Genomic DNA, 19329 nt, shown 5'->3' with positions numbered 1-19329 from the left:
AATACATAAACAAACAATTTTTATTTACATATGTATTCTCTCTTAACGGGAGACACCCTTTAAATTGACAAAAAGTTGATCGTTAGTTAAATATTGTTAAATATATTAAACAATGGTATGAATTTATATTTACGGTATCCTATAAGCTCCAGGACTGCTAAATTCAATTAATAGTTTTTTTTTGTATTACACATTCTCATTTATATTGTTTAAAGTAGTTCAATTTTTTAAACATATTTTATGTGTAACTAAGTTAAAGTGATTTTTTCCTTGTAGCTAAATCAAAATGTAAGTATCATGGTAACGATTGCAGTAATTCGCCGAACCATCACGGAGGTCGTGAACCGCCGCCTTGTCCTAATAGAGCTCCTCCAAGTACTTACATAAAGTTCTGGCAAGGAGCGAAAGCTCCGAAATTGATTTCCGTATAACAAAGCTTTTAAACAATGTTTCAAAGCATTTCGCGGGTGGCCTAATTCGTTTGGCAAAACTTCAAGAGTACAGCGGAAATCGCAGCGATGCGACAACTCATGGCGTTTTCGGCTCATATATAATTCGAAACCTATGGATGACAGCGATACTGCAAAACAGAAATTTATGCCATGATTTTTTCGGTAAAATATTGCTTTTTTTTGTTAAATTTTCTGTGATGTAGTGGAAATGTATACAGTGATGAGCGCGCTAATAACCGGCAAAATAATGAAAAAGATGGAAAACATAATACATTGTGAAATAAAAAGAGAAAAAACTAATACAGGTGGAAATTATCGATATACTTAAACGTATAAATTAGCATTACATTACGGGGTCCGGACAAATAATCCCGGACAAAAAATTCCCACAAATTATCCCTGGACAAAAAATCCCCGGACAAAAAATCCTCTCAAAAAATCCCGGACAAATAATCCCCACAAATTTTTTTGGACAAAATATCCCCACAAAAAAATCCGGACAAAAACTCCCCAAGAAATATTTTGATACCGAATGAATAGTCCTCTAAAAGTGTTTCCGAAATTTTACCAAATTTCTAATTCCAATTTCATGCTGAAAACTTCAAAATTTACATGAAAAAAGAGTGTGAGTTTTTTAAAAAATCGCGGAAAATATGGGGAATGAGCTAAGGCCCCGTTCTCATGACAGGCGCTTAACGCGCGTTTTGATAACGCGTGATTACAACTACATACATTTTACTTAAGACCTTTCACATTCTAACGCGCGTTTTAGGTCATTAAAACGCGCGTTGGCATGTGAACGGTCTTAAGTAAAATGTATGTAGTTGTAATCTCGCGTTATCAAAACGCGCGTTAAGCGCCTGTCATGAAAAGGGGGCCTTAAGCTCATTCCCCGTATCTTCCACGATTTTTGAAAAAACTCAGACTCTTTTGTCATGTAAATTTTGACGTTTTCAGCGTGGAATTGGAATTCGAAATTTAGTAAAATTTTGCGAAAACTTTTAGAGAACTATTCGGCAGGAAATATTTCTTGGGGATTTTTTGCCCGGTATTTTTTGTGGGGATATTTTCTCAAAAAAAATTTGTGAGGATTATTTGTCCGGGATTTTTTGTGGGGATTTTTTGTCCGGAGATTATTTGTCCAGGGATTTTTTGTCCGGGGATTTTTTGTCCAGGAATAATTTGTGGGGATTTTTTGTCCTGGATTATTTGTCCGGGGTTTATTTGTCCTAGCTTCGTCATACTCCTCCGATACGTATAAAGGTGAGAAACTATGTAATGTAATGTTAATTTATGCGTTTATATCGATAAGTTCCACCTCTACTAGTTTCATTTCTTTTTGTTTCGCAATGTTTTCCATCTTCTGCGTTATTTTGCCGGTTATTAGAGCGCTCATCACTGTATTTAAAGGAGAGGTTTCGATATTCTACAATATTCTACATTCTAGATTAGATATTATTCATTATATATAGTAAAGTTATAAATATTGGTGAAGTCTGCCATCAAAATCTCAATGTGTATCAATTGTACGGCCTAATAGTACGTTCTTGAACGGTAAAATATTGCAAAACCTCTAAGTTTTAAAGAACCGCTTGGATTGACATGAAATTTGGCACACACATAGCTAACAAGTCAAAGAAAAAAAGTGATATTTTGCCGATGTGTGCTTTTGCCCTGGGGGTGATTTTCACCCCCTCTTGGAGGTGAAAAAATATACGTCCAAAGTAAGTCCGAAAATGAATAAACTGACTAATTTTAAGTTACTTTTGTTCCATAGAGTGTTTTCATTAAGTCAATACTTTTCGAGTTATTTGCCAGTAATTTATTTTCAATAAAATAACCACGGTTTTAGACGGGTTTTCGCAAATAACTAAAAAGTAAGTATTTTGTCGAAAAAAACATTCTTAGCAAAAATATAGCATGTAAAATTTTTGGTGTATATACCACGTCTCTATACTTAGTAGAAGCAGAGTTTTTTTTCTCTGATTCTGGCCTTGGTTTAGAACTAGAACCTTTAGCAACGTAATTGTATAACTTATCACTAACTCAGGTGTAATGTGTAGTGTGTGTGTTGAGTAAGTGTCTTGTTACTTTGCAAAGTCGACGTCATTGTCTTTGCAAAGAGACACTAATTGTATCCGAACATCTGCGGTCCCTCTCGCTTTCGCTCATTCTGCAAACTTTCACATGCGTGCCTTAAACGTGTACTTTTAACGCTTATATCATAAATAACTATTAAGTTGCTAATTAGGGGGTGGTTTTCCCGATTTTTTTGTCAATACAAAAGGGACCAACTTTATTTTGAGTGTAACTTGCTTACATTTGATGCTAGAAACTTTTTATAAAAACAGAAACACAGCTTTTTTAAACACTTTAAAAAAGTTATAATTGATTTTCCCCAAAAAGTGCTTAATTTTTTGGATATTTCATGTCGAAATATTCTATTTGAAATTTGGCGAATATGCACCTATTTTTCATTGGCTATAACTCTGATTCTACGAGGTCCAGAGACCTCACGCGTACACCATTTTTTTTTTACTTTTTTACAGGCTATATTTTTGCTAAGAACGTTTTTTCGACAAAATACTTACTTTTTGAGTTATTTGCGAAAAATTGTCTACAAATGTAGTTATTTTGTTGAAAAATGAACATATTCACTCGCAAATAACTCGAAAAGTGTTGACTTGGCGAAAAAGCTCTATAGAACAAAAGTTACTTAAAATTTGTCAGTTTATCCATTTCCGGACTTGATTAACTATTTGGATGGGAAATAAGCCACAATCAAATTGAAAAAATAATTTTATTAACGTTTCGAAGTAAAAAATATTTATTACTTAATAATAAAAATAATTTTATTATTAAGTAAAGTCGTCCCAGGAACGCAACTCATAAATATTGGCGATCTCGTTTTAAAGTCTTCTACTTTAAAATGTATAATATACGTCTGAATTGCCAATATAAATGAGTCAGATTAAATAAATTATTAGAAGATTTTTTTTACTTAGCAACAACATTTTTGTATAAATTTAGTAGTATTTTGTATTTTGACAACGAACCCCGATTTGGGCTTCGAAACGATAATGAAATTATTTTTTCAATTTAATTGTGGCTTATTTCCCATCTAAATAGTTAATCAAAAAATGTCACAAGGAAATAGCTTCAGAACAACATTTCCCGACTTATTTTGGACATATATTTTTTCACCCCAAGAGGGGGTGAAAGTCGCCCCCAGGGCAAAAGCACACATCGGCACAATATCACTTTTTTTCTTTGACATGTAAGCTATCCAAGGGGTTCTTTAAAATTTAGAGCAAAAACCGTGAAATAATTTACTATAACGTTTTCCTGAATTTTTATTCACTTCTTCAGGGCTGAAATAAAAAAAATATTAGTAGCCATAAAATATCCTATGGAAAATGTTATATTTGTGCCACCAATACGATGAATTATAAAGAAGTTAATGTCTCCAGTATTCTTCTTCTTGATGGCATATCCGTAACGGATGTCGGGGATCATCATGGTAATCTTCTTTAGCTTCTTTAGCCAGGATGTTCTTCTTCTTCCTGGACCACGCTTTCCAAATATTTTTCCTTGCAGAATGACTTGTAGGAGGGCATATCTGGATTCATTTTACATTATGTGTCCGAAGTATTCTTTAGTCCGATGTATCCGATGTGATCAGTACCTCTCGGTTAGGTTAACACATCTATTCTCATTTAAAAAAATTATCCATTACGTCGTCACGCCCAGATGGATGATGTCATTAGTATGATATATGCCAAAAAATCACAATATAAAATTAAAAATTCACTCATTTCAGGATTTTTTCTTAAATTGACCGGCTTACGAAATAACGCATGTACTTCTTTCATTTGCACCATACTGTATAATATATTGTTAAATAATTTTTATGGGGAAAATTTAGAGATTTAATTTTATGTCAAAGACCACGAGATCGTAAATTTTTATCGCCCTGTATATGACAAAAAATTGTAAATAAAATAATTTAACCGTAAGCAGTGTCTCTTGGAAGAGTGAAAGTCTAGGGGTAAAGTTTCTACGAACGGATTAATACATTTCAAAACAATGAACTGGAAAACGGTAGTTTTAGAAAGTTAATGTGCCGCTTTGGAATGGACAATATACAATGTTTCTAAATGGTTTCCTAGAAAGAAACGATGGTAAACAATTTGTTTAGTTTAGAATAGAGGGTTTTTTAGAATGTAAGTAAAATTTAATTATAATATCTCCTGGAAATAGACAATACATAAAATTTGTATACAATACTATTTGTTCTTAAGAAAAAAGGTAGGGATATGATGTATGGAGAATGCTTGTGATTGGCGAGGAGACCGATGGAGGAAGAATAGAGTGGTTGATTTTCGGATTGATGAGGGAAAAATAATTCACTGTGTAATTAAGATCGGAAGCAACCAGTCCAGTTCGAAAGTAGTATTTTTGTGTAAAGTGGTTAATTTGGTGGCCGTGGAAGAAGATTCGTGTTTGAGACGAAATCGTGATCAAGTCGAGAAGTACAAACTCCTTGTATCCGAATAGATTCCAGTTTCTGTCTGGAACGAGTAGCCGGTTTAACTTGCACGAGATATCGAGCTGAGAGAAGAAATCTCGGAAATATAAAGATTGATATTGTTCGTATCGAGTCAGAGTTTTAATTGAGGAGAGAATTCGAGCGAGTGCTGTCTTTGTTTGTGAAACAGTTTGAAGGAGAAGGACAGTCGCAGGTCGCAGCATCAGAGGTGCACGTTGTGAAAGAACCGAGGACAACACAATCCATGAGAAGAAGTAAAGAAGATAGAAAAGGTTAGTCAGATTATTAGTGAAAAAAGAGAGTTGTTTTATATTACATACCATATTTGTTTTTTGTCAACTTAACAGTTTTACAGTATAATTTATTCATTCATAAATTCATAGAAGATATCAGTAATCTATTTAAAAAGTAAAAATTAAATTTTGTTTTTTTTTATATAATAATAAGAACCATCTACCGAATCATTTGAATGAATTTTGGTTCAAAAAAAGGAGATAGTAGAATTAAAGTTTTTTTTATTAGCTAAGAAATTTTTACAACAGAATAAAGTTTAGCATACATTTTGAATCTTACATTTATGGTATAGTATATAAATGAATAATAGTTATACAATTTATATGATTTTGAGTATATTTATTTTCCCTGTTTTTTCCTGGATAAAGTAAGCAACGAAAAATACTAGAAGCCACAAAGTAAAGGTAATACATTAAAATCAATTAGCCTTGAGAATATTTTTTTCTTCAAACGTCAAATAATGATGACATTACTTATCTAACTTGATCCTGTCAAAGTTTGATGTCTCCGCCGGCAGCAGTTTTTTTTTCCCATTTCTTTACGGCGGAGGGAAAAATGTTGTCATGGCAACAATATGAAACATGTCACAAAGCAACAATACAAATGTCATTAACAACAATTAAACATCATTTTTATTTATAGTAATATTAAAAGTACAATTAGTTAATGAGGCATTTTCAAAATTGAAACCGTGAAAAAATGTTCCCGACTCTTGATACGCATTGGTAATTGTTGATGATACCACAGATTAACCCAATGATGATACTGATGGTCGAGCACAACTTTCAGCAATCATTCCCGATATTGGCGAATCATGACTTAATTATTTTAATTTCTAACATCTAGACGACTTGATAGTTGTCACAGTTAATTTCGAGTAAAAATAGCGTATGAATTGTACTATTTATGGTTGAAAATTGCTACGTTTGAAGAAAAAATAGTATACTTTATTCGGCAAAGAAGCGACTTTTCTTGACTTGCCCTCTATTACGCGCCTCACTTCGTTCCGCGCGTAATATCGGGCGCGTCAAGAAAAGTCATGCTTCTCCGCCTCATAAAGTAATATACTATTATTGGAAAGTTTTATTAAATTTTGGTCTTGTTTTCATGATAGTCTAAGAGCTAGTGAACCCTTCGACTAACGGTCGTCCTGTAAGGCTAGAAATTTGTATAGTGATAATTCATAGCACACCAAGGCTAAAAACCATGACCTGGCAGGCCTCAGCGGTGCACGTGTATCTACCAGGTGAATCGAAAAGTGCAAATTTAGGGGGTAAAATAAACTTTCTCCTGTAAGGTTTAAAATTAAGTATGTGTTTGAGTAAGTCATTTAAAAGAAATGTGCACAATGACAGGCGATTCTGAAGAGCATAAGACCTTGCCAGGCGAGGGGAAAGATTAGGGGTTTTTCCTAAATTTATTTTTTTTTGCATCGAACAAATTTTTTTTAAATTTTTTGAATCATTCCAAACAGAAAATGTCTTAAGTGATTTTTCTCTTAAGTTAATTGTTTTTGTTATATAAGCGATTGAATTTTTTGAAAATTGCGAAATCGACCATTTTTAACCCTAAAGCGGACATTTATCTAAAAATTTCAAAGTTCCCAAGGTAGGTAGATATTCTTTAAACAATGATTGATGAAATCCCAAAGAGTTTTTTGCACTACAATATCAAAAACCCCTTTGTTTTTTAATTGCTAATCAAGCGGACGCGACACTGTAGTATAAGTGAGGACGTTTGAGTTGGCATAAATTCATTATCTCGAGAATGGGCAAATTTCAAGAGCAATCCTCAGACAGGTCGATTTTTATTTTTAAATTAGGACTTTTTGGCATATATATAATACTAGTGACGTCATCCATCTGAGCATGATGACGTAATCGATGATTTTTTTAAATGAGAGTAGGGATTGTGTGATAGCTGGTTTGAAAGGTTATTTAATTCTGTATTCACCAATATAAACATTAACATAATTATTTATACAGGGTGTACAAAAAAATGTTTTTATTAAATTAACTTTGATTAAATTTGACAAATAAAAGAAAAAGATTTTTTGTACACCCTGTGTAAATACTTATGTTAATGTTTATATTACTGAATAGAGAATTAAATAAACTTTCAAATGAGCTATCACACAACCCCTACTCTTATTTAAAAAAATCATCGATTACGTCATCACGCCCAGATGGATGACGTCACTAGTATTATATATATACCAGAAAGTCCTAATTCAAAAATAAAAATCGACCTGTCTGAGGATTTCTCTTGAAATTTGCCCATTCTCGAGATAATGAATTGATGCAAACTCAAACGTCCTCACTTATACTACAGTGTCGAGCCCGCTTGATAAGCAATTAAAAAAACAAAGGGGTTTTCGATATTTTATTGCAAAAAACTCTTGGGGATTTCATCAATCAATGTTTAGAGAATATCTACGTACTTTGGCAACATTGAAATTGTTAGATAAATGTCCGATTTAGGGTTAAAAATGGCCGATTTCGCAATTTTCAAAACTTTCAATCGCTTATATAACAAAAACTATTAACTTAAGAGAAAAATCACTAAAGACCTTTTCTGTTTGGAATGATTCAAAAAACCTAAAAAAAATTTGTTCGATGCAAAAAGAATAATTTTAGGAAAAACCCCTAATCTTTCCACTCGCCTGGCAAGGTCTTATGCTCTTCAGAATCGCCTGTCATTGTACACATTTCTTCTAAATGACTTACTCAAACACATACTTAAATTTAAACCTTACAGGAGAAAGTTTATTTTACCCCCTAAATTTGCACTTTTCGATTCACCTGGTAGATACACGTGCACCGCTGAGGCCTGCCAGGTCATGGTTTTTAGCCTTGGTGTGCTATGAATTATCACTAGACAAATTTCTAGCCTCACAGGACGACCGTTAGTCGGAGGGTTCACTAGCTCTTAGACTATGAGTAGCTATTAAAATAATTAATTAATTAATCGAATTAATGAGATGCTGATCAATCTCATAACAGAGAGAAAATACAGAGCATAATAATATATATTATGTATTATGTCTGAATTGTCAATATAAATTCCTAAGTCAGATAAAATTAAATTAGAAGAATATTTGTTTTAAAACAAAATTTGTTTATTAGAACTAGATTTGTAGATATTAGAATATAATGTGGCTGTAGTTTCGTGTTGCAACGAAATTGAAAATGGTTATTCATTTTTGAAAATGGTTATTCATTTTTTAAAATTTGTTTAATTTATTACTGTTTTGTATTTTGATAACTGTTTCCGAAGTGGAAGCTGAAACGTCACATAAACTAGTTTCAAACTTAAATTGTGGCTTTATTCTCAAATAAAATAGAAAAAAAACCTATATTTCTTTTTGTATTGACGTTGATGTGACGTTTCAGTAAGTTTTCGCCTTTCTTCTATAAGTTGAGAGCCTCTTCAGGCATCCAATACTTTTTCCTGTTAATTTTTTCTCTGAGGTTTGATTATTGAGCTCTTTCATTTTGACCTTAACTAAATTTATTTGCAGATATGGGATTTACGGTGATTTTTAGATTCCCTTTATAATGGTGCCCCAAATATTCGAACCAAATTATAGCTTAATGAGAAATTTTTGCAACCTCGCCCCTATTTTTTGAGCTAACTTGACCGTGGCAGAATGATTTTAATCCGAACTTTATTTATAAATATTTAAAATCTTCTTCCACTAATTGTCTATTACTACAACGTTAACGGGATTTTATTGTCTCATATGGTCAATCGACCTCTAAATTTGAAAAAACCTCGGAGTGCTACTATTTAAATGGGTGCGCTTTTGAGACAAGGGTGAATTAGTCCCTAGGCACAGGGTGAATTAGGGTGAGTTCTATGCACTTTTGGTACAAATACGTCTACAGAAAACTTGTTCAAGGTTAAATTTGCTATCGAAATATCACGTTTTAAAGTGAAAAATATTTTTTTGTACAAAAATATATTCAAAAGAAAAGCAAGAAAAAAACACGAAGGAAAGCAATTTTGTTTTTGGCCCCATAACTTTTTTCCACGGGGATATACATAGGTATAAGCATTGCTTCAGCGAAAAATAACTTCGTACTTCCTCTCTAAAATAAAGTTTGGTAAAAGTTTCTAGAATTTATAGTTTCCGAAATAGGATTTTTCAAATTTCTCCGCCCACAGCATTTTTGGGCCTTCGCAAACATTGTTCTGTAACTTTTTCTACGCATTTCTAGGTATATGCAATGAGAAGTCAATTACCTTTAAAATGGTATATTGTATAAGGACATAGGGCCCTTTTTAAGCAAGTTATGCTTTGTCAAGGTTTTATACTTTTAACGATTTTTGATATTTTTAATGATTATTTTTTAAATGTCTCATTATGACTTCTTTTCTTGTACATTTAGGTATATACATTGTGGAATAAAAAAAGATTATTTTCTTTACACTAAAATGGTGTATTGCAAAAAATTCTAGGACTATTTTTAAACAAGATATCCGTAGGATATCCAAGAGTATCCGTGTTTTGAGAAAAATTTATTTTTTTTTCAATTAGAAGAATATAATTGCATATTATAACATAATTTTTAATTCCAAATAACTTTTCTTAATAACACTTTTCTATATTGTGAAATATAAAGGTACTTTAGTCTTGAGCGAAATTAATAGTTTTTAACATACCTCGTACACTATTGATAAAATTTTACATCTGATGATTGCATCTTAGGTTTTAGACTATGCAGAGCATTTTATAAAGGATATTTTGTCTATAAAGTTAATAATAAAAAAGTTTTCCATATGGTTCCAACTTAGTGGGACCCATTATCAAAAAGGATATCTTGTTTAAAAATAATAGTCCTAGAATTTTTTACAATACACCATTTTAAGGCAAAGAAAGTAAGCTTTCTTTTTATTGTACAATGTATATACCTAAATATACAATAACAAAAGTTATAATGAGAAATTTAAAAATAATAATCGTAAAATATATCAAAAATCATTAAAAGTATAAAACTTTGAACAACCATATCCTGCTTAAAAATGGTCACACAGCCTTCTGCAATAGAACATTTTAAAGGTAGTTGACTTCTCTTTCTACTAAATGTACCATTGCGTATAACTAAAGCATACGTAGAAAAAAATTACAGAACAATGTTTGAGAAGTAACAAGCAAAATGGGCCAAAATCGCTGTGAGTAGCGAATTTTGAAAAATCATATTTTGAAAACCATAAATCATATAGACTTCTACCAAACGTCATTTTAAAGAAGAAGAATTGTAGTTTTTTTTTCTATGAAGCAATGCCTATACCTATATACCCGTGGAAAAAAGTTATGGGGCAGAAAACGAAATTGCTATCTTTCGTGTTTTTTCTTGCTTTTCTTGTGAATATGTTTTTGTAAAAAAAAATATTTTTGACTTTAAAAGGTTGTTTCGATAGTAAATTTAACCTGGAACAATTTTCCTGTAGACGTGTTTGTACCAAAAGTGCATAGAACTCACCCTAATTCGCCATGTGCCTATGGACTAATTCACCCCTTCCTCAAAAACTCACCCCTTTAAATGGTAGCACTCCGCGGGTTTTTCATATTTAGAGGTCCATTAACTATATGAAACAATAAAACCCCGTCAACGTTGATTATTGTAATCTTTTAGGACCTGAAATTCTACGCCGCCTGTACCCTGTACAAGAGCTATTATTGGAATACCTCAGTCTACTTAGCACGTTTTACTACTATTACCTATATAGCTTCGTTAGAAAAAGCCGCATACCATACACACTTTAACTTCTTTTTTACATAAAAGAAATTTAGCTCCATGTTTAAACTAACGACAGCTTTGTAGAACGAATATTTGATGCAATAACTCCGTGTAACTGGCATATTCATGGAAATTTTTGTTTTCGAATGAGAACAAAAAGATTTAAAAGCCTTTTAATTCCAGAGCACGTGTTTTTCTTACACATTGTGAGGTAGAATGCAACTTGTTTTACAAGCGAAAACTTTACTAAAATGAAAATACGCATACTGCAACATTCGAATTTTATAAATATTTTATGTAAAAACAAAAACAAATGCATTATTTTAATACTTATATATTATGTTACGGTCAATGATGTAAATTGGACATTGACGTTAATGGCCGGGCATTGTCGTGAATGTCCATTTTCCTTGGTTATTAACGACAATGCCCGGCCATTAACGACAATAACCTTAGCTATTGGCCAATGTTGTAAAATAGCCCAGTCGGGATAGCATTTGACCTTGCATTAGGAGCTGCCCCAAATTTTATTTTTCTAATCTTTAGGGAGGGTCAATATTAGTGTAAATTTAAAATCTCGACTGAATTCCGCCGTTGCGTTAGCCGCCATCTTGATTTTAAACGAGAACCGTTTTTGCTCAATATCTCCGCCATTTTCAATTTTTTGACAAAAAGTGTAGAAACTGAAATTGTTGAAAATGCGATTTTCTATAGTTTCATTTATTATAATTTTTTTCGTGCGGTCGATATTTTCCGAGTTATGAGGGGAAAATAGTGAGAGTTGTAGCATAATTATTGAATTATTGAATTATCTCGTTTATTATTAGTTTTAGAACAAATATATGCCTATACAAAAATGAAGAGAATTAAATTTTGTACAATTTTGATGCCGTACATTTTTTTGATAAAATCAATATTTAAGGTAGTACGTATGTGGTAAAGGTGCTAGCGTAAGACCTGATTGATTTTGTAGCAATTGTTTTTGTTCAATATCTCCGCCATTTTCAACTTTTCGACAAAAAGTGTAAGAACTGAAATTGTTGCAATTACGATTTACTACAATTTTTCGAGAGAACCAGTGGCGGGTCTACAAGGGGGGAAATGGGAAAATTCCACCCAACAGGGTCCAAAATTAAAAACAAAATTGTTGAAACATCACGATATATTAGCTGACATAAAACTTAAAATATAGACAGACAAATTCAACCAATCAAACCCGCTAGTTAATAAAATTAAGTGAACTTAATGCATATAATGTCTTTTTATGTCTTTTATATACTTAGTTTGGTTGTTTCATTGGAAGTTTCAAAAATTGTATAAAATATAATTCTCTTTATTTTGGTTTATGTACAATTATGTCGTAAAGTTAATAATAAATGATACAATTCAATGATTATGCTTTCCCTCCGCTTCCATTATTTCCCCCCTTAACTCGGAGAATATTGATCGTATAAAAAAATTGTGCCAAAGAAATTGTAGGAAATTGCATTTTCAACAATTTTCTTTCCCACCATTTAGGTTGAAAAGTTGAAAATGGCGGAGATACTAAGCAACAACAGTTCTCATTTAAAATCAATATGGCGGCTAATGCAACCGCGGAATTCAGTCGAGATTTTAAATTTACACTACTATTGATCTCTGCTAAAGGATAGAATTATAAAATTTGGGGCAGCTGGGAAACAAAATTCAATTCAATAATTATGCTTCCCCCACCACTTTTTACTATTCTCCCATGTAACTCGGAAAATATCAACCGCATGAAAAAAATTGTTAAAAAGAAATTGTAGGAAATTTTATTTTGAACAATTTTAGTTGAAAATGGCGTAAATATTGAACAAAAACAATTGCTATAAAATCAATCCGGTCTTACGCTCGCGCCATTACCGCATACGTACTACCTTAAATATTAATTTTAGCAAAAAAATTAAAGAAATGAAAATTGTGTAGAATTTAATTCTCTTCATTTTTGTATAGGTACATATTTGTTGTAAAACTAATAATAAACGAGATAATTCAATAATTCAATAATTATGCTCCAACTCTCACTATTTTCCCCTCATAACTCGGAAAATATCGACCGCACGAAAAAAATTATAATTAATGAAATTATAGAAGACCGCATTTTCAACAATTTCAGTTTGTACACTTTTTGTCAAAAAATTGAAAATGGCGGAGATATTGAGCAAAAACGGTTCTCGTTTAAAATCAAGATGGCGGCTAACGCAACGGTGGAATTCAGTCTAGATTTTAAATTTACACTAATATTGATCCTACCTAAAGATTAGAAAAATAAAATTTGGGGCAACTCCTAATGCAAGGTTAGGCCTGTTATTCGTCTAACCCGACTGGACTAAAAACTTAACGTAAAATTAGATTTTTCATCAATGACCGGTCAATAACGACAGTGGCCAGAAGCAAACGGCCAATGTTGATAAATAATAAAGTTATCCATGATGTATTATTTTTTATTTAAAACAAGTTTTAAAGACTAATCATTTTTATTTTGACAAGATAGTGAAACATGGCATTTTAAATTACAAATTTTATTGTTTGCACGACATGCACACTTCTTATTTTAGCACGAAAACAATGCACAATATACACACATGAAGTAAACAATAGTAAACCTACACATAACCTATCTTTTAGTAAACATTTCAACATTGACCGATTAACAACGGGCATTGTCGACATTGGCCGGGCAATGATAGAAATGTTAGCAAGAATTTAAGATTATCATCAATGTCCAGTTTCTTTGGACAATAACGTTAATATCCGGCCATTGTCGACAATGACCAATTCAACCGGCCATTGTCGATTTTTTCCGGCCAATAACGTTATTGCCGGGTTTACGTCATTGTCCGTAACATATACACATAATAGTAGGGGAGGAAAGTATGCTAAATTTGCAATTACTCGAGCGTTATGGGGAGCTATTGGGTTATGAAGATTAGGCCCTAAAACCAAAAAAAGTTAAGTAAAGTTTTCCATTTAAGTGGGGACTTTCCATTTAATAATTTAGTTTTTCATTTCCAACAATGGTTTTTTCTGATTATAGCTCCATCTATCCATAATTCGAAAAAATGTCTCGAATAAAAGTTACTTATTTTTACATAAGGAATCCAAATCTGCAATAAAAAATGGGGGCTCCTATTTAATATTTTAAACTAACCCCCCACCCCACCTCCGTGAGGAGTCGTGTTTGGTGTCATTCGATAGATTTTTCAAAAATATTGAATACGTGTATTCTGCAGTTTTTCGATCTGATGTTCATTTCGCGAAATATCGCGGGATTAGTATTTAAAATATTAAATTTACCCCGACCCCTCTCCGTGGGAAGTAGTGTTTGGTATCATTCGATAGATTATTAAAAAATCGTTTGAACACGTATTTTTTAGTTTTTCGATCTGACGTTCATTTCTCGAAATATTAGTTATTTCTTGTGAAACTTTGTGACTCACCCGTTTCCTTACGCCCCGCTCAAACCGTCATATTTTTAAAATTTACACTGTTCTGCATGTACTTATAATAATAATAGTCTCCCGTTTTATACTGCTCACGTGGCTTTGGGAGTATAGCAGGGTAGTCTGTCATATCTAGGGCCTACGGTATACAAGGAAGGTAACAGGGCCAGTGCTATGCTTCAACGGCCTATTATTACCCCTGGTTTTACCCAAGGTACTCATTTTATTCAGGCTGAGTCGACCTGGGACCTATAAACATTTTAAAAATGTCTAGTTGTTCTTGCCGGCGGTGGGATTTGATCTCCGGCCTACCAACACACGAGCCAAGCACACTACCGCTTAGCTACGCCGGCCCTGTATGTACTTAACTTACCTTATCTAAATCTAACAATTTGGAGTTTTTCTAAGAATAGTTTTTTTCGGAGCCCCCTTAGCTAACTCCCCTGTATTAAGATCTAATATATGGTAGGTGTATATTTACAGGGTACAAGGTTTCTCCCCATGTCATAATCGGACGCGATCGAGTAACTGCAAAAATCCCCACTTTGGCTAACCTACCATAGAGTCAATAAGTCGCGAACAGAGATATTTTGATAAAAAATGCGAAGAATACCGTACGACAAGTCTGCTGAGTGAACTCCTAAAAAATTGTTCCTAAAATCCATAAGAGAATTTACAAGCTATGTGAAAGTCAAATTTCACCCAACTAATTCGGTTGAGAGTTTGTTCTCAATCCGAGTCTTATTCCAGAGATGCAGAGACGTCAATTGCGACGTATACGCATCTCTGGTTGATTACGAAAAAGCGTTTGATCGAGTACAGAACGCCAAAGATGATGCAATTACTAAAAGAAGCGGGAATTAACAACCAAGATTTGAAAATAATTAGAAACCTTGACTGTAATCATACTGCAAACCTCAGAGTTGAAGGTGAACTCATCGAATATGTGAAAATCATGCGTCGAGTGTGGCAAGGCTGTATTTTGGCTCCTCTAATATTCAATCTCTACTCTAAAAGAATATTTATCGATGCTTTGTACGAAACTAAAAAAGGTGTTCTATTAGACGGCTACCAGCTAAATAACATTAGGTATGCACATGACACCATAGTATTTGAGGACAACCAAGAAGACCTACAAGTCCTTATGAACAAAATCACGTATTACAGTCGTCACCAATATGGACACAATACACAATATATAGGGTGAGGCAGATAACTGGCCTATTAGAAATATCTCGAGAACTAAAGGCAACAGAATCATGAGAATTGGAATAAAGGGGTTTTGAAGGATGATCTATTAAATGAAAATATTTTCATCACTTTGCAACTTCCGGTTATACCGGAAGTTGCTTATAACTTCGTTTTTTTAAATGGAACACCCTGTATATTTTTACATTTTTGGATTCTCCTCAATATTTTCTTTCTTAAATATGAGATTTTGTAATATTATACAGGGTATTTTAAAAGATATTTACGTTTTTTTATTAATTTCGTAGCAACATTCACACCCTGTAGAATTGTAATAGTTTTACACTAAAAACTCTGCTTACGTTCAAGTGATTTTCAATATAGTCTATTATTGTTAAGAATCATTAGTATAGCTAATTCTGAAATTTTAGTATACAGGGTTGGTCGAAACTCGGAATGAATATTTTCTGAGTTTTCTTAAATAGAACACCCTGTATTTTAGTATTGTAATGAAATGATATTTTATAGTACTTTTTTATTTTATAAGTACTCCGTATACCTAACTGCTTTAATTTGTGAGTTATTGGTGATTCAAGCTAAACATTAATTGCAACAAAAAATACGTAAAATTTTATTAGGTTGGCCGTGAAAATATTCATTTATAAATAATTTTTCAGAAATAATTTAATCCAGACTGATTCTTAAAATTACCAATAATGGTTTAGCTCTCAAAATACCTAAGTACGTATTTAAGATTGTTGGTGCGATTAACAATTAAGCACAAATTAAAGCAGTTAGGTATAGGGAATGCTTAAGACATAAAAAGTACCATAAAATATCATTTCATTGCAATACTAAAATACAGGGTTTTCTATTTAAGAAAACTCAGAAAATACTCATTCCGAGTTTCGACCAACCCTGTATACTAAAATTGAAAATATAGCTATGCTAATGATTCTTAACAATAGAAGACTATATTAAAAATCACTTGAACGTAATCAGAGTTTTTAATGTCAAACTATTACAATTCTACAGGGTGTGAATATTGCTACGAAATTAATAAAAAAACGTCAACATCTTTTAAAATAGCCTGTATAATATTACAAAACTTATATTTTAAGAAAGAAGATATTGAGGAGAATCCAAAAATGTAAAAATATGCAGGGTGTCCCATTTAAAAAAAAACGAAGTTATAAGCAACTTCCGGTATAACCGGAAGTTGAAAAGAGATAAAAATATTTTCATTTAATAGATCATCCTTCAAAACCGCTTCAATCCAATTTTCATGATTCTGTTTCCTTTAGTTCTCGAGATATTTCTAATAGGCCAGTTATCTGCCTCACCCTATATATCAAGTAATTCTTATCATATTTGTCATTCCCAATGGCAAAATGTCTCAATATACATTTTAAAGACTACTCAATTCAATACTCTACAATTGTTTGCTTTTACTGTATTTTTTAAATTTAAAATCAAGACATCAAGTTATTTTTATATAATGTATATTTTTGTCTTTTCGTAATTTTTAGCTTGTAGTTTGTAATTTATGGAAGACTATATTATGTACTGGGTCTGATGATGAGGCAAATAATGTAAGCCTCGAAACCGGTTGCCCCACAATTTGTAACACCAAATAAATACAAACTCTAGGATTGCGGGTATTGACTCAATTTATATCCAATAGTAGATAAAGTCTTAATGTGATGCTTTATTTGTATATCGTTATAACCCCAAAAATTTATAAGGAAGAAGTGTTCTCCCAATTCCCTAGAGCAGTGTATTCCGTAACATAGAAAAATTACTAAATCCAACCGCTAGTCAAATCGATGCAAGCGACACAATCCGGACTTGAGAAAAATACATATATCTAGTAACATAATCAAATTCTGAACCATAGAACGAAAAGACAAATAGCGAAACTTGAAACTCAATCAAGTGCAGCCAACATTTGGGAAAAATATACGATTCCAAGCACACAGAAGTGCTAAAACAGATCTCTTAAATTCATGAGATTTAAATTGAGTCATTGGAAATTTGTAAAACAACAGATTTATTTTTATCGGTGCAGTTCTAAGAATGCTTTAAATTTTATTATAAAACAGATAAAATATAAAGATTTTTATGGAATAAAGTTTTAGTAGGTACAGACGTCAAATAAAGTTAGAATACATACAGAGTGAGTTTTACGTATGAAAAGCCTCAATTATATCGGAAAAAGCTTTCAGGATTTTTATAGGTTTTTGTGGGTAAGGGTTTTCTAATGCGGCCGATATAATAGTGGCAATTACATTGTTGTCAGTTTCGTTTTTCTGTAAATCTAATGAATTTTCTTATTTCAAATAGAACACTCTGTATATCTTTTGCGTTTTAAAGTCCTTAAGAAATACTGATTATTTTTTATGTTATATTCCCTATACCCAAATGCCATAATTTCGGAGTTATAAACAATTTAAAACTGAAAAAAAAAGGAAAAATGATGATTTTCAAGGTACAAAAACACAAATAAAAAATATTATTTTTGAAACGACGAAGTGTCTAATTCAAGTCCGAACCTTATTTTATCAGATACCGATAAGTAATTTGGGCTTATTTCATTTTAAAACATTGTTTATCTACTCTATGTCATATTATGTATAAGTTTTTAGTTTGTGAAAACTGTCATTATAGATAGCAGTGCGTGAAGGGTTTAAAGTGTGCGTGAAGTAACAATGTATTTTAAATGGGATTTGTGATGACAATATGAGCAATGACTTACAACAAAATTTTTGACAGTTTTGTGGTTTGAAAGTAGGTAGGATTTTTGAATTTTAAAAGTTCTAAAAATTGTAGAATAGAAATGAATTCCACTGAAGAAGAGTTACAGTTTTTTTATTTGTTTATCGTAGTACTTTTTGCGAACTTACGCGATGTATACTCTAAAAATCGCGTGCGTTCGCAAAAAGCATACTTCACGAACTGTTTCATAAATAACTATTTTCTACGACCGTTTAATAACATGCTCATTATTCGCTATTTTTTAATAAATAACAGCACCCATTACCTTACCCGTGAGTAATAATTCATTACTCACGGGCTGAAGTTACATTCAATTGGCGCATGCCACTTTTAATATTAATCGTATATAAACTGCAAATAAAATTACTTAAACTTGTTTATTTAATACAATAATTATTGTAATTTATATCAATAATTAACTTGAAAAATTACACAAACAACGTCAGTACCTATATTTTTTACGTTTATATCTTTTTTACTAAAAATTATGACGTTTATCATTTATTTTAGTGACAGTGACATTAGCGTACTTTGTTTGTGTTAATTGGAATTTATAACTAATATTGTGTTTATTTTTTAAGTTGTACTGTGTTAAGTATGTTGTAACATAAATATTATATAGGTATGTAAAGAAAAACTATTGTTTATTTTTCTTTAATAGCTTTTCTTTTAATATTTATTTATATTCTCATTTTGTTACGCCACTGTCAAAACATTAAGTTCTTCTTTTTATTTTTATGTTGACTTATGACGTGTGAGGTGTTTTGACAGTGACAATTAATTAATTTCGATGATTGAAATATTTGTTACCTGCTGAGCATTATAAACTAAAATCTAGAATATAAGCTTTAAATGTTGTTTCT

General features: G+C 31.9%; 1 protein-coding gene across 1 annotated transcript in view; it reads right to left on the bottom strand.

The window, feature by feature from the left end:
• Positions 1–19329, bottom strand: part of LOC114329705 (persulfide dioxygenase ETHE1, mitochondrial) — a 146319-nt gene that overhangs the window by 19174 nt on the left and 107816 nt on the right. The gene's annotated exons all lie outside the window — the stretch shown is intronic.

This window comes from Diabrotica virgifera, chromosome 5, assembly GCF_917563875.1.
Source record: "Diabrotica virgifera virgifera chromosome 5, PGI_DIABVI_V3a".
Classification (NCBI taxonomy): Eukaryota; Metazoa; Arthropoda; class Insecta; order Coleoptera; family Chrysomelidae; genus Diabrotica; species Diabrotica virgifera.
Note: the sequence above shows the minus strand (reverse complement) of the source record. Positions and strands in the feature narration are given on the sequence as shown.